This window comes from Arvicola amphibius, chromosome 1 (genome assembly GCF_903992535.2).
Source record: "Arvicola amphibius chromosome 1, mArvAmp1.2, whole genome shotgun sequence".
Taxonomy (NCBI): domain Eukaryota; kingdom Metazoa; phylum Chordata; class Mammalia; order Rodentia; family Cricetidae; genus Arvicola; species Arvicola amphibius.
The window spans coordinates 175,844,033-175,860,275 of record NC_052047.1 but is presented as its reverse complement, the minus strand read 5'-3'; the positions used below and the strand labels follow the sequence as shown (position 1 = coordinate 175,860,275).

Here is a 16,243-nt window from a genome sequence, read left to right as displayed (position 1 = left end):
TGTGCCTGGGAAAGAGACACAGCTGCCCTCCAGTTTTTCGACAGGCAGTGTCATTTCTAGTTCACCAGATAAGTCTGCTCCTCAACAATAAAATCAAACTGCTTGTCATGAAGTTCATCAAAACTTTTCACTGAGAAGCCACAGGTCCCATGTGAACCAGGCATCAGCTTCTAATGAGCTAGGCCCTCGGCACCTCCATGACTCATTTTGTATTTCATCTGGTGTTTACGCTGGGACTAACTCATGACTCCTAACCTGTGCACACAAATCCCCTAGGAAACATGAAGTTCCTGCAAAGTCTTCAGAAACAGTGCCCATCAATTTATGACCGGAAAAACTCTCCCAGTCACCAATGTTAAAACGTGTAGAAACTGTTGTGGGTAGATAGATAGATAGATAGATAGATAGATAGATAGATAGATAGATAGATAGATACATACATACATACATACATATATACATACATACATACATACATACATAGATACATAGATACATAGATAGATACATAGATAGATACATAGATAGATACATAGATAGATAGATAGATAGATAGATAGATAGATAGATAGATAGATAGATAGATAGATAGATAGATATAGTTTAGTTAATCTTGACAAATGATTTACAGGACTTTATTTTCTCATTTTGTAGTTGACAATAATACTAAAATTATTGCCGGTGGTTGAGAATGGAGCAACAGATTCCTTACGAGTATGGAAAAGAATTGCATCTTCAAAGGCAGAGTCGGTCATTGCAGCCACCATCTATTCTGACACAGCTGTTTTAAATCCTTATTTTGTAGAGTACAGTAGACACATGTGTGTCTAGAAGACTTAAAGAATGTTGATGCTTTTGACTGGATGCCCTCCTCTTGCTATATAAACGTGAAGCTGTGTAACATAACCAGCAGGTGACATAGAAGAGGAGTTGGGGCCACCTGATGACGTATGAGAACCCTGAAATGGGTGTATCTCTCACTGCTGTTCTAAAGATAGGCAGTACATAGAGATATACTTGCAATTCCTCCTATCTTCCCCCTTACATAGTAAAAAGAATTCATATTCCAAGAGCCAAACAGCATTGTCAAGATTGTCTTAACCATGAATATTTGACAGCCAATTGAATCAAAATATTTTCACCACCATTTTAAAATGCCATTCACGGAAAAGCTAATTTTCGGGTTATGTTATTTCCTCTCATTCCTTTCATTAAAAAAAAAATCAAGACCACAAAGGAGGTGTCTTGCTATGTGAAATTGTTAAATAAAACTAATTTAAAATAAATTTGAACCCTGCAAAGTTATTTCATTGGTGTCTTAGAGTTTCAATGGCTGCAATGAAAGGCCATGAAGAAAAAGCAAGTTGAGGAAGAAATGGTTTGTTTGACTTATACTTCCACATTGGTGTTCATCACCAAAGGAAGTCAGGAACATGGAGGCAGGAACTGACGCAGAGGCCATTGAGGAGTGCTGCTTACTGGCTTGCTCCACATGACTCATTCAGCTTGTTTTCTTATAAAACACAGGATGGCACCACCCACAATGGGCTACACCCACTCCCATCAATAACCAATTAAGAAAATGCCTTACAGCTGGATCTTGTGGAGACATTTGCTCAGTTAAGTTTCCCTCCTTTTAGATGACTCTAGTTTGTGTGTCAAGTTGACATAGGACTAGCCAGAACAGTTGGGTTGTACTCGATCTGTAATCTTTCCCTTCTGCAATAATTACATGACATGTCAAATTGTCTTCTGAGATTTCTCTGAGATCATTTAGATTAAATATCAACTTTATATAAAAGAACACCTAGCCCAATGTGTTATGAAATGATAAGAAACTAATTAAAATGAAGGGGAGTCAGGACACAGTCAGGCTTTATCTCAATGGAAAAACTTGGCTCTTTCAGAAAGGGTACCTCTAGTCACTCTGCATCATGGGAAATGTTAAGATTCAAGTTAATGAAGCCATGATAACTTATGCAAGGTATAAGGTAAAGTAAGGTATTTTCAAATAACTTATAGAATCTTTTGCACACAAACACAAAACTAATGAAAGATCAGTAAAATAATGGCCAGTAGTTTTCCATTATCTTGGCTAGATTTGTGCATAAATTTGCCCTATATAATAGCAGGAACTCAGCTCTCCTTTCTCCTCATCTGAAATCCTAGGTTCAGAAAGTCAGACTTCTATCCGGTTGACAAATGAATCAGCCAATATTTTGAAGGGAATGTCTTTTAAGCAGAAGATTTCAGACAGGACCTAAAATATTTAGCTTCTTTAAGATAAGATGCAGCCCATTGCATTTTCTAAAATTGATTAAGTACGCAAGGAACATGGTTCACCATTCTACATGTGTCCCAAATAACCAAGACAGTGCAGCCAATATTCCCTAGGTGATTTACTTAATCTAAGTGTTCTGACCATGTTGATTCAAAAAAGAAGAAGAAAAGAAAACAGTTAAGCTGAAGGTAAGTAACTTGTCCCTACAGTGCATCAGAACTGTGAAATAGAATTTTCATCTTCTCGACTATAGTCTGTAAGCACATTGGCATAAAAAGTGGCACTCCCCATGCTTTGCTTCTCTCTAGCAAAACTACAACAGCATGGGTAGGAGATACCACGTGATATAATTAAGATGGCTCTATTTTGCCAAGCAGAAAACATCAAAAGTTAATGGAAACAAAGAAAATAGAAATCTCATACACTGCTTTTGGAAATGTAAAATAGCACAAATACTATACAGTTTTGTGATCACTATAAGGTTAAGCATAGACTTAAATATTATCCAGAGACTTTGTTCCTGAGTATATGCCCAAAAGAAGTTGAAAGCTTGCAAAACTTATATATCCACAAACATTCAGTAACAAAAACAAAATAATGGAAGTGGCCACCCACAAATGAATGCCCAAACTAAACGCAGCACACACTTGCAGTTGACATATTCAGCCATACAAAATGAACAGCATGCTGACACCCCTTTCATTATGAATGCTCCTTGGAAACACTGTGCTACGTGGAATAAGCCAGACACCAAAGGACAAACACTGCATGAGTCTCCTCTGATGAGGTTCCTAGAAGAGGAAACTTCTTGGAGACAGAAAGTAAAATGTACCAGGAACTGAGAGAAAAAGAAAACAAGCCATTATGGTAAAGGTTCTCTGTGAAAAATGATAAAAAAAAAGGTTCTAGAAACAGAAGGTTATAACAATTTTTTAAAAATTCTGTGAATGAATGCACCAAATTGTATGCTTAAAATTGCTAGAGTAGTAAATTTTGTTATGCGTATTTCATCAGATTCTCAAAATTCAACCTTAGAAACCACTACTCCTTCTCAGTTCTTTCCACACACAAACGTACACACACTCTCACCATGATTCTATGGCCTTTTACTTCATGCATCTTTAAGCTACGGTACCCATTCCATAACCCCTGGGACTGCCTCTCTTGGGAACTCAGCCATGCCCCTCGCAGGAACTTTTGGGATGTTTTAGGAAAATGATTATGGACTTAATAGCTGTAACATGGTTTTTAACCAATGGGTTGAATTACAAATTGGTTAGAATGGTGTGGATTTAAAGAAGGTCAAATTCTAGTACAGGAGTTTTAGGATACAACAGTATATACAAGATGGAATCATTTAAATATCTAAAGCAACTGAACACTATTGTTTGAAGAACCGGGGGTTTGAAAAAGTGGGAGCAAGGGTTTCTTCTATACATTCCCTCAAATCCCCAACCCCCCATCCATAAGAAAACATGACCCTATAAGAAAAAATACATATCAATTAACAAAAGCTCCAAAACATGACTTTGACCTGAGCAAGCAGGTCATTATCATATTGGGAAGTATTGATCACTAATGCCAGGACAGAATGGAAAAGTAAACGAGTCCTTTAGTGTGGTTGTTAGAGACCCATTTCCTCCCTCAGACTGATGGCTACCTCATTACATCCTTGCCACAGGTGAAACACCTATATCCTCTTTGACTTCCTCACTTCTCCATCCCTCATCTGAGTGGGGATTCAGAAACAGTAGCAGAAAAGCACGGAGAAATACAACTGAACTACTTGCTACTGTCTCTTTCTTATCATGACAAAATAAAATGTTATCTTTCTGATAAGATCCTAAAGAAGAACATGTGTAGAACAGCCTGCCTTAGAGGAAAGTGCTTCCATCTACATGACTGCTCTCTTTCTACCACTTCCCTTAGACACGTGGAAGCAGAGCCATGAGCAACCCTGCTCCCTACTTTGTAAGTTCTGGGTTGTGTTACTTGCTAACATAGCATTTCTCAGTGCTTAGGAAGATATTTATAATCTATTCCACCACTGATCATGGAGTGCAATGACCCTGTTTAGGGATTAGAACTAGATCTACCACTAAGCATGAGGAGCGCAACTCTCTCTTCTTACAATAGGAAACCGAGGCAGTGTGGAATTGAAAAGACCTGCCTGGAGCCATTAGTGATAGGCAAGGAATTCACTCTCTGACATCTCTGTGGTTTGGGTGACTGCTTCCCAAGTTTAGAACATTCTTCAGTTGTAGTCAAGAGAAACCTTGCCCTTTAGCTAAGAAAGTGTGGTTTTAGTGAGTTGTAAGGGCTCCAAGTAGAGGGAGAATACGTTTTAAGCACTTTGAGCTATTGACTCTGAGTCATCACTCGGGATAGTGACCTCCATTTAAATGACTGATGTCTTGACAGCCATGACACATTTGAAACTCTTAAAATTTCATTGGACCTATGATGTATTGGATTTTACTGAAAACAGGGAAAATGCAAACTGTTCCAAAGTGACATTTTTCTCTCCTTTGTGGCTGGAATTTGATAGATAATGTCCCCCCAAGAAATTCCAAGAGTTATATTTTTTAAGAAAAGCTTGACTACTGGTGCAGATTTAAAACCTTGTTTCTTTTTTGGAAATCTGGTAAAAAAAAAAATATGTCTCAGTTGAATGTGTGGCCTGGACTCCACAGTTAATCTGATCTGTGATTTGTTTCTCATCCCAATGAAGAAATATTTCAAAACACACACTTAGAAGAAGTTTTTGCTAAAAAGCATTGACTCCTCTCTTGGGCCCACAAAGTAACTAAAATGTATGATAAAGCTCTGACATCCTGGCTTTCATTCAGTATCTGATACTTACTTTGGCTGAAGATACAGAGTGAAGATATGGTGCTTAACGTCCCTCTTGAGCATCTGTGGAGTCCAAGAACAGTAGCACTCTCAGGACCAGCCAACTCCAGATGAGGACAAGGATGCCCCTGGAGAAGAAGGGATAATTCTTGTAGAAAACAGATTGTTCTTCTCAAACAATCATAGCAAATATGTTTCCAAAAGTTTTCCTAACAAGTAGAGGATCTAGGTTCCTGGAGACGTAATCAAGGAATTGAAGTATCTACTACTAGCAGTTGGCAGTGACAAGTTTTATTCACAAGACAAAAGCACAGTAGCAGGCCAGGGAGTGATGAGGCCGAGTGGGAGATCGCTCAAGAATGGATACAATAAGCTAGTTCATACATCAGGGATAGAGGGGTAGATTATGGTCCGACTGCCGGGTGCCTCACAGATTACAAGCTTGACCACTCTCTCCCATATATGGAGGGCCCAGTTCGGTCCCATGGAGGTTACACAGTGTTCAGCCTAGAGTTCCTGAGTTTCCATAGGCTTGTTTCAGCTGTCACAGTTCTGGCTGTCCTATTTCTTATTTTATTTTCATAGAAATTATTATATTATTGTATTCTTATTTTTTGAGATTATAATATAATTACATTTCTCCCATCTCTGACCTCTCTCCAAACTTTCTCATATACTCTTCCCCACTCTCTTTCAAATTCATGACCTCTTTTTTTACTAGTTGTTATTGTATGTATATATGTATATGTGCACACACACACACATATGCACACCTATCCAGTCCATATATAATGTTACTTCTATGTATGTTTTCAGGGCTGATGATTTGGTACTGGACAACTAATTGGAGTGTTCTTCCCTGGGGAGGACCACCTTTTCCGCTCCAAGCTTTCCTCCATTTCCTATAGTTCTTTCTGTAAGACTGAGGCCTTATGGGCCTTTCTCCATCTGCTGTATCATGACCATGGGTGTTGTCCTTGCTCAACTCACATTTGGGCTGCCATGTTTCTGAGACTTTAGGGGTGTAGCTTGTGATAATGACATACAATGATTATATACGTGTCATGAATAATTGTTCTAGGATCGACACATAAATTTACATAATGCTTATAAAAAGTAATTTTTGTAAGAAAAGATTTCTATGGTATTAGATCGGCAACAACCAAAATAATGTTTATAAGGCATTTTATATCTAAAGCAGATAGATTTTTCAGAGAATACAGAACTGCTTTTTAGTAACATTTTCAAAATATTAGCTTTAAAAGGTCTAATGTCGGCCGGGCGGTGGTGGCGCACGCCTTTAATCCCAGCACTCGGGAGGCAGAGGCAGGCGGATCTCTGTGAGTTCGAGACCAGCCTGGTCTACAAGAGCTAGTTCCAGGACAGGCTCCAAAGCCACAGAGAAACCCTGTCTTGAAAAAGAAAAAAATAAAATAAAAGGTCTAATGTCTTAAGTTTCCTATTATTTTTGTCAGCCTTCTAACAGAATCAGGGCTCATTAAAATTTCTGTTTAGATTTAAATCTTTTAATGAGCATTTTATAGCTCTGTAAAATAGGGGTATCAATCCTGTGATACACATGAATCACTAGGTGGTAAGTATTTTAAATATTATAAAAGATGTTTGAAAATGTGAATTTATCTAAAGGATTCCCTAAGGTCACTTTTAATGTCCTCATATAAAATTACAAGCAAAAAGCTTCCTTAAAAATAGTGTTCTTAGTAATATTTACAAAATAAATTGGCTTACAGAACAAGCTTTTATGTTTTGCTAAGATAATTGCTTATGATTCTGCTTTGGACTACTTAAAAAACTGAGTCTTAGGGAAGTTCCACCCATGAAATCACAACAATATGACTGAAATCTGAACAAGGACACCAGCTGATGAGGAAATTAAAAGTAATTTTGTAATTATTTGTAATTATAAAAGAGGGAGAATTATCCTTTCACAGAGATCAAACACCTAAATAGCTTTCTAATCCTGTGACAAGCACATGTGTGTGCGTGTGTGTGTACATACATATATACATATGCAGCCCTAAACAAACTCAGGAGATTGCATTTATATATTCTCTCTCTCTGTCTCTGTCTGTCTGTCTGTCTGTCCCCCCCCCTCTCTGTCACACACACACACACACACACACACACCACATGCATACACACATAACAATAATAAAGGATAAGTGTCCACGAATTTGAAAAGGAGTGGGGAGGGAGAGAGACTTTTGTGTAGCTGTGGTATTGATTGCTGCAGACCCCTTAATTTATTAATTGTATTTATGTTCCCCAAGTATGAAAACCTTCTAAAATGTAGGGCTTATAATGTAACTTCACCAAGACAGTGTCCTCCAGAGCAATTTTCCAGGTTTTCACGTTCTTAATTGTACCATGACTGTTTGCTCTAAGCAAAGATGTGTCTAAACACTATGCGCTCCAAAAGTACCTCCTAATAATAGAAAATATGAACATTGGTCACCTAAGGAGAACATGCAATCATGTACACGCTGTGATTACTTAGAGAATTTTTCTCCCGTTTGTACTTCAAAGATAAAATTAAGTGAAGATGCATGCATAAATATAACCAATTATTGACAAACATTGCTATTTTAAAAATTTAAACCAAAATTCAAATGTATCTGTGAGAAAACACTAGTATGTCTCAATAGACCTGAAACGATGTTGACATGATGTTATTAATCTAATTATTATGCTGCACCCAACTAAAATAACTTGGTGTAGTGATGGCAGCGGCGGGGTGCATTCCTGCCCAGCTCCCGGCCGCCTGGCTAGCTTATGCCCCAAAATAACAACACACACACTGTATTTTTTTAAACACTGCCTGGCCCGTTATCTGTAGCCTCTTATTAGCTAATTCTCACATCTTGCTTTAACCCATATTTAGTAATGTGTGTAGTACCACAAGGTGGTGTCTTACCGGGAAAGATTCAGCATGTCTGACCTGGTGGCTAGCTCCATGGCGTCTGTCTCAGAGAGGAGAGGCATGGCGGCTGTCTAACTTCCCTTCTTCCCAGCCTTGTGTTCTGTCTACTCCACCCACCTAAGGGCTGGCCTATCAAATGGGCTAAGGCAGTTTCCTTATTAACCAATGAAATCAACACAAACAGAAGACCCTCCCACATCAACTTGGACTGCTCTCAATTGTCACATTTTTGCAGAATTCTTACAATGCTTCTTCTAAGACATTATCACACTTTTGATCATCTCTAAACAAAGGTAAACAAATTCACAGAAAAGGATCATAGCAAGTACCTTTGAGCAGACTGGTGTTAAAATATTTGCTCTTATCAGTTGTGTTTTTGCATTGTCCTTATAAAACTTTGCTACTGTTGTCTGTTGCTATGCTGCAAGATAGCCTAAGCAGTAGAGTAGCATTTTTGATATGCTGGGGCATTATTCAGAGAACAGAGAGAAATAAGTTAGGCTAAGCTCTCCCAGAGTCTGTTATATTTAATTTTTAGATTTAATTTAAAAGTTTTGACTGGGCATACATAAGTGTCTTTAGGGGTAGATATGTACACATGAGTGCAGGTGTCTATGGGGACCAGGAAATGGAATCAATCAGATTACGGAGCTGGAGCTACAGGCAGTTATGAGGCTCCCGACATGGGCACTGGTTAACTTGACTGGGGTCCTCTGGAAGAGCAGTAAGCCCTCTTCATTGGTGAGCTATCTCTCCAGCCACTAGACTCCATTCTTTTACCCAGGTTTTCAAATCCCAGAATTCTGACTGTGTGTTTTCTTTATTACCTCTATTGCAGTTTTCAAGTCTTGGATTGTTTGCATTGTTTGCACCACCTGTTTTATTATTTTGTCTTAGGTTTCCTTAAGAGATTTATTGATTTCTTCCAACTTTTCATTTGTCACTTTCTCCATTTCTTTTTTTCTTTTTTTTTTAGTTATATATGTTTATTTTTTTCCAGTTTATTTATTTTTTATTAAAAATTGCCATCTCCTCCCCTCCTCCTCCCCCTTCCCTTCCCTCCCCTCCCCTCCACCCACACCCCCACTCCCTCACTCTTGAGGCCAAACAGCCATCAGGGTTCTCTACCCTATGTTGAGTCCAAGGTCCTCCCAACTCCCCCCAGGTCCAGGAAGGTGAGAAGGAACTTTTGTCACTTCTTCTTCACAAAGTTATATTGAAGGTCATCTTCTGCTTCTTCTGGGTTAGGATGTTTAGGTCTTCCTGTTGTAGGACCACCAGGTTTTGGTGGTGCCATATTGGTTTTTATGTTGCTGGATGTGTTCTTACATTGCTGTCTGCCTATTTTTTCCTTCAGTGGGTGCAGGTGGGGTCTGGGCTTCAGGAGATTCCTCTTCCTCCAATCTGTGAAGGTGGGGCCTGTGGCTTAGATGGCTGCTCTTCCTCTGGGTGCAGGCTGGTCTGTGCCTCTAGTGGATGCTGATAAGGCTCTGAAGCTCCTCTCCAGGGGCAGCCTGGACCATGGCTCCAGTGGTCAAAGATGCAGTGGAGGATGGTCACAGGTGTGTGGAGGCTGCTTGGGCTCTCTGGGGCCTGATGAATGGGAGTAGAGAAACGGGGTGTTCCTCTCTGGACAAGGGCCTAGAGAGCTGAGCCCTCTAAGCTGGGACCCAGACACTTACCTCTTCAGGGGCAGTCCAGGCCAAGGCGTACGTGGTTACAGATGTGGTGGGGGATGGTAGCAGGTGTATGGAGGCTGCTTGTGGATTCTGGGCCTTGGTGGGTAGGAGTCTAGACTCCTTTCTTAAAAGTCACTCCTAGTCCTCAGTTACTTGGATCTGGTAGAAAGAGGGTTTTATTAGCATCGATTGCTAGTCATCTGTCACTTTCTCCCTGACATGGGATCAGATTAGACCAAAAAGAAGAGAGATCTTCTTGGCAGTGAGGGACAAAACAAATGAAACCAAACCACAAGATGGTTAATTAGGAATGTCTTTAGTAGAAAGTTGTTCAGACCCAGGGAAGTTGTCAGAATCAAATAAAGTCATTCTTGAAGTGCTGGTTGCTACATGCTTGTAATCCTAGCACTTGAAAGCCAAAGCAGGAGGATTGACAGTTTGAGTTAGCAAGATGCTGTCCCAGAGCTAATAACAAAAACTTTGTTACATGTACCTTCTCCTCAAAAAATAACTAATACCAAGGGGTTATAGATTTCCTTTTCTTTGAGTGTATGTGTGTGTGTATGTGTGTGTATAGTGTGCATGTGTATATATATATATGATTGTATGCATATAGGCATGTGTGTGGGTATGTGTACATGCATATGGAAGTCCAAGAAATTATTTATTTGAGTCAGGATCTCATGTTCAAACCCAGCACTCTCTGATATGTCTAGTCTTATTCGCCAGATTTTGTTGACAAAATTCCCTATCTTCATCTTCTTTGACCACAATTATAGGTAGGTCAGAATACCTACCTGGTATTTATGTGAGTTCTGGTGACCTGAACTGCAGTCTTGACACTTGCTGTCAGGCTCTTCAACCACCAAACCTTCCCCAAGCAATATTTCTTATGCAAAGTTACCTGACACTAACTGAATAGCTTCTGGCCTGTCAATTCTATTCTGTTTATAATATTGATTCCAGTAATTTTTATACATGTCCAGAAAATCACCCCAAATCCCTCAAAATTGATGTCTAGAAATGAGCCGGAGGAAACTTTCACAATCCCAACAAGAGAGGAGATGTTCTAGAGACCCACGGGCACTTCCCTTTCACTATAAACCTAGTGAAACAATAGACTCTAAAAAGTTAAAATTTCCTCAATAATCTCATGATGGAGGAAGAGAAAGCCTGAATACTGGTACTGGCCATGGGATGGGAGGTAAGGCTTGCCTTTCAGAAAAGGATTTCACATAGTCCTGAGAGTTTAATTCAACACATGTGCACTACTTAGCCCTTGTTCCATTTTTTTATAAAGTGTAGCACTGTTGTCTAGAGGGAGAAAAACTAGACTTCATCTTCCTCCTACAATGGCAAAATCATAAATAAAGCCAGTTCTTTAAAATTATCCTAATTTTAAAATACAGGCAGATTATTCAGTTAGGTTAGTGAATCTAAGTGCTCTGACAACAATGTCTGTCTAAAACTGAGACTGGGGGATGAAATTGAAGGAGGGAAAGGGAGAAAATTGTGACATCAGCCAGTAAAGTGAAAAACTACTTGGAGAATTAACACAGGTACGTAACTACAGACTTCCTCCCAAGAATCCTTTCCCTTTGCCATTTCTTGGTCTTTATACTCATGTGAGTCCATAAGTCGGCATTTATTCAGAGGCTCTTGTTATATGCAGAATCCTTTCCCAGCTTAGGAAAATTAAAACACAAAACCTCTGACCAGGTAGAGCCTACATTTTAGTACAGTGTAGGATGAGAGAAGCAAATAAGCAATAAAAACATAAAGTTAGACATAAAAAGTTAATTTCAGAGATCAATAGATGCTATCAATCAATAATATACAATTATGGTCAATGGCAAGAAGGGAACAAAATAGGATGAAGGGCTCAGCGCAGGAGTTTTGATGTGGTAAGATGACAACTTTCTCAGTTGAACATGATAAAAATCCAAGTCACACTAAAGAGATCAGAGAATTTATCTGCCCAAGAAGGTAAATACAATACTGGGATATGACTGGGATTAAATGAGTAATTTAGGATCCAGCTTTGTGGGACCTTACAAATGGCAAATTGGATCCAGAAAAAGCTACATTCTACCTTGCCTAGCATCTAATATGAGCTGACTTAGACTCATTTTCCTTGCTGTCTTTTCCCCAGAAACCTGCCAACTTACCAAAAACAATCCTAGCAAGTTCTAACAAGTCATTCCTGGAGCAGCAAGGCATCTGTGGGGAGTAGTGAATGGGTGGGAGGAAAGAGCATGGCGCAAACAGAAGAGAATAGTTAAGCTCTATAACAACACGTGGCTTCTACAGCCCAGCCTTGGCTTCCCAGCTGACTGAAAGTACCCTACACCGACACCAAATTGTAGCTATGCATGTATTAAGTACTAGGACCTTTACACAAGAAGAAACACACACACTTTTTCCAAACAGACTGATTGAAACATATGATTTTTTTTATGTTTAATTCCAAGTTTTATAGTACCTTGTCAAGTAATAAGTTTAATCATCCCACTATGACGAACATAAAATTATCGGAGAGTACATAATATCTGCACTAAAACTCCCATTTGGAAAGAACAGGAGACATAGACCAGCTACCTCTGGTGCTCATTATATTAAATGTATTGCTGAGCTAACAGGTCAAGACCTTGCCGCCCTGGTCCACATAAGGTCCTTAGACAAGTTGATCTTCCTGACTCTTGATGCGTGAGCATAGACATTGATAACAAAGTTGGGGGCCATAGCTTATATCCCAAACTAGGTTCGGTCACTCATATTCAATAAGACAATTAAAAGATCCATCTTAACAGTGGAAAGCTAAAAATAAAATAGATGTATTCAATGTGATCACATTAGGAAGGGGAACAGAAAATCTAGTGTCTCCCCTAAGTCTGAAGTAAGATTAAAGTTTAAGTAAAGGACCAGTGATAGGTACACATTAATAAGCACAGTCAGGGTACTGTCCTGCCCACCACTGACCCATCACTGCCTGGGATCCAATCTCATCCATTAAGTTGAGCTATGAAGTTGTTATAATTTAGGGATAAAAGTTTCCCCTCTGACTGGCACCTTTTTCCTCTGCTGGGATGAGATTTCTGGAGAAAGCTCTATTTCTTTGGAGTCCATTGTTTTCATAGTCTGATAGATTGAAAAGCATAAGATATTCTAAACTATCTCCATTCTACTATGCTAATTACATGCCCCTGGACTCTCTAGATAAACCTAAGGCAGATTTAGACTCTTCTTAGTGTAACAATGCTGTATCCACTTATTGTTTGTATAATTTCCTTACTGTTCTGTGGTATTTTTGTACTATTACTTAACCACCATCTGATTTTGCCACATCAGAAATGTTGGCAAAATGTGTCTCTCAGAGTTGACCCAGTAACAAATTCTATTTATTGGGACTCTCTGAGTTTTAGGAATTATACTGAAAACTGAGGACATGCTCTCTTCCCAGACTGTAGGTGATCTCCCTAAAAAAAAAAAAGAATAAATAAATACCCTTAAATTACTAACTTAGCCAGATCTAATTCAGTAGCAGGCAGCTGGGGGTGGGGAGTATTCTGATATCATTGTGACAGCTTAATTGGACTGAACCTCATGGAATGAAAGCAAAACAGATATCAGAGTAGGAATCCTGCAACTCTGACTTTTTACTAGCTCAGAATGGCTTTACCAGTCCAAAATTCTAAATCCCCCACTAAATAACCTTATGAAAAAGTAGAATGTTTTAGGAAACAGCTATGATAGACTAGCCATTTAAAAAAAACTATTCACAACACTTTAGTAGATATCGGTGAAGTGGAATGGGGAATCAGAGTGAGTCAGCATGAGAAAGACCAAGACAAAGTTCTTCAACAATTACTCTAGCCACCGTGGCTAACATGACACTACTCTGCACTGGAAAGGATACTGTTATATTCTACAGATAATGAGAGCTGTATATTAGTGAAATAGGATGAGTCCGATCCTATTTTCAGTGAGATACTGAGGACCAAAGTAAAGCCTGACCTCCCATTACAACTTATTATTCATTCGCTAAATTTCTCAAAAATAGTTTTTGTGTGGCTACCGTTTCCCAAGCATGGAGTTGGGTATAGATTATAAATCAATGTGAAGAACAGCTATGGTCTTCACCCTCATAGACAGGGAGTTGAGATTTAAAAGAAGAATCCCACAAAGTCAAACAAGTCACATAGTAAGTAATGTAGCTGATTCTATTAAAAAAAAAAAAAAACCGAATCCAGATAAGTAATTATTTTAGAGATATTCGGTGAAGACATGTGCAAAGAAACATGTGACTTAATAACTACAATATTGGTTCAGAGTGAAATCTAGTCAGAATTTTCAAACTCTCAGAAAAAGAGCAGTGTACATGAAGACAAATGGAAAACTCTGAGGTTGTGACCTTCCCACATCTGATTAATAGTATCATTTCCACTAAACAATTCAGAGAAGAGCAAAACACACAAGAATATCTCTTTCCATTTGCCTCTGTGGCATATTTTTTTCCTTACAGGCATATTTTTATTATCCCTAAAGTCAGAAGAGGACAAATAGAAAAATCCTACAGTTTAGGGGTCCGAGGAAATAAACTTCCTCTTAAGCAAGTTTCTTTTCTTACCTCCAAATTATCATTTCCAGCAATGTCCTATCTGCCTTTCCATGCCATGATACCTTCACCCCATGAAATGGCCTCCAAGTCTGAAAACAGCTGATAGGGACTGACAGCTGGCGCATTCCCTAGAAATAGCTGGCCTTACCTCAAATGTGACTTTCCATGAAGTAGCTTGTTGCCCCTCAGAGCAGCTGACCTGCTGTAGAATTGTGTCCTCTCCCATGTCTCCCGGGTGGATGTGAAATTAACTGTTACTGAATTTGTTGAAGTCCCTAGGGCCATGCACAAAAAATAAATAGTTGTGCATGACTAAAATGAATAATCTATTATCAGTTACATTTACATAATTAAGCTTGCTCCAGAAAATTGGCAGATCACAGACTGGCAAAGTGACATTGCATAATATCGACCATGAAGCCCTGGAATGTGATTCCAGCAGAACACAATGAAGTCAGAACTCTGTGTGGACAGATGAGATAATGCATTAGCTCTGTGGCTGAAGACAAGCTACATGCATAGAATTTGTTAAATGTTTCTTCTTTTTGAACAGAATAATAAGACTTCAGACCAGGATAGAGGCAGTGTATACTGACAGCAAGATGCCATGCTGACTATCAGAAAATATTTCATTTCTGATGTTTATCAGCCTGTGGCTAAAGACACAACTGTGCTTTGTATTATTTTTTCACTGTTTAAATAATACAAAAGTGGTTCCCTTACCTGCCTAATGGATTATAAAATGCACAAAAGAGGAAAACATCCTACTGTGAGGATATAAGAGGCCATCAGATACCCACTTCATGACTGTGGAATCAGTGGTAGCCATGGGGTTGCTGTATGCTCTATGGGGTTCATCCAGAGGTAGAGAAGTTGTTCTCTGAGTTTTCCCTGTGTTGTGTCACAGAGAAACATCAAAGCAGCACAGAAACCTGGGGCTCCTGTTCATTGCTTCTTGTAGAAGAATTTCCAAGAGTGCGAGATGCCCGACAAGTGCTATGGGACTCTTCATCAGTATGTGCCTGGCTAAGCAGGCTTGGTAGTTTAAATCTAATTTGGATCTCATAATTTCATAGATTAGATCTCATAATTTCATAGATAGTAGTACTTGTAGTGATGTGAGCGGTGGGCTGCATTCCGGCCCGGCTCCCGGCTGCTTGTCTAGCTTATGCCCCGAAATAACAACACACAAATTGTATACTTTTAAACACTGCCTGGCCCATTATCTCTAGCCTCTTACTGACTAACTTTCACATCCTGATTAACCCATTTCTAATAATCTGTGTAGCACCATGTGGTGGTGGCTTACCGGGAATGATTCAGCATGTCTGACCTGGTGTGTGGCTTCATGGCGACTGTCTCCGAGAGGAGAGGCATGGCAATTGCCCGAGGCATCTGCCTCACTCCCAGCATCCTGTTCTGTCTAATCCACCCACCTATGGGCTGGCCTATCAAATGGGCCAAGGCAGTTTCTTTATTAACCAATGATATCAACTCAAACAGAAGACCCTCCCACATTAGGTACTATTAGGAGGTGTGGCTTTGTTGGAGTGGGAATAGCCTTGTTGGAAGAAGTGTGTCACTGTGGGGGCAGGGTTTGAAATTTTCTATGCTCAGGATAACACCCAATGTGTCAACCAACTTTCCGTTGTCTGCAAGATGTAGGACTCTCAGCTACTTCCAGTACCAAGTCTCCCTGCACACTGTCATGCTCCCTATCAGGGAGATAATGGGTTGAACCTCTGAAATTATAAGCAAGCAACCCCAATTAAGGGTTTTCTTGATAAGTGTTTCTGTGGTCATGATATCTCTTCACAGCAATAAAAACACTAAGACAGAAGTTGGTACCAGGAGTGGGGGCATTGTTGTGA

At 39.4% G+C, this 16,243-nt stretch overlaps 1 long non-coding RNA gene across 2 annotated transcripts in view; it reads right to left on the bottom strand.

Annotated features, from left to right (window-relative positions):
* The window catches only part of LOC119823219, a 31,266-nt gene extending 16,618 nt beyond the window's left edge, over positions 1-14,648 (bottom strand). Inside the window, exons 1-3 of one of the 2 annotated variants that reach the window (XR_005286916.1) lie at positions 14,521-14,648; positions 9,758-9,913; positions 5,145-5,262 (exon numbers count right to left, since the gene is read on the bottom strand). This is a non-coding gene — a long non-coding RNA (uncharacterized LOC119823219). Of the gene's footprint in view, positions 1-5,144; positions 5,263-9,757; positions 9,914-14,381; positions 14,461-14,520 lie in introns of those variants that run through there. The other variant, XR_005286919.1, reaches the window with a different exon arrangement.
* Between the last annotated feature and the right edge of the window lie 1,595 nt (positions 14,649-16,243).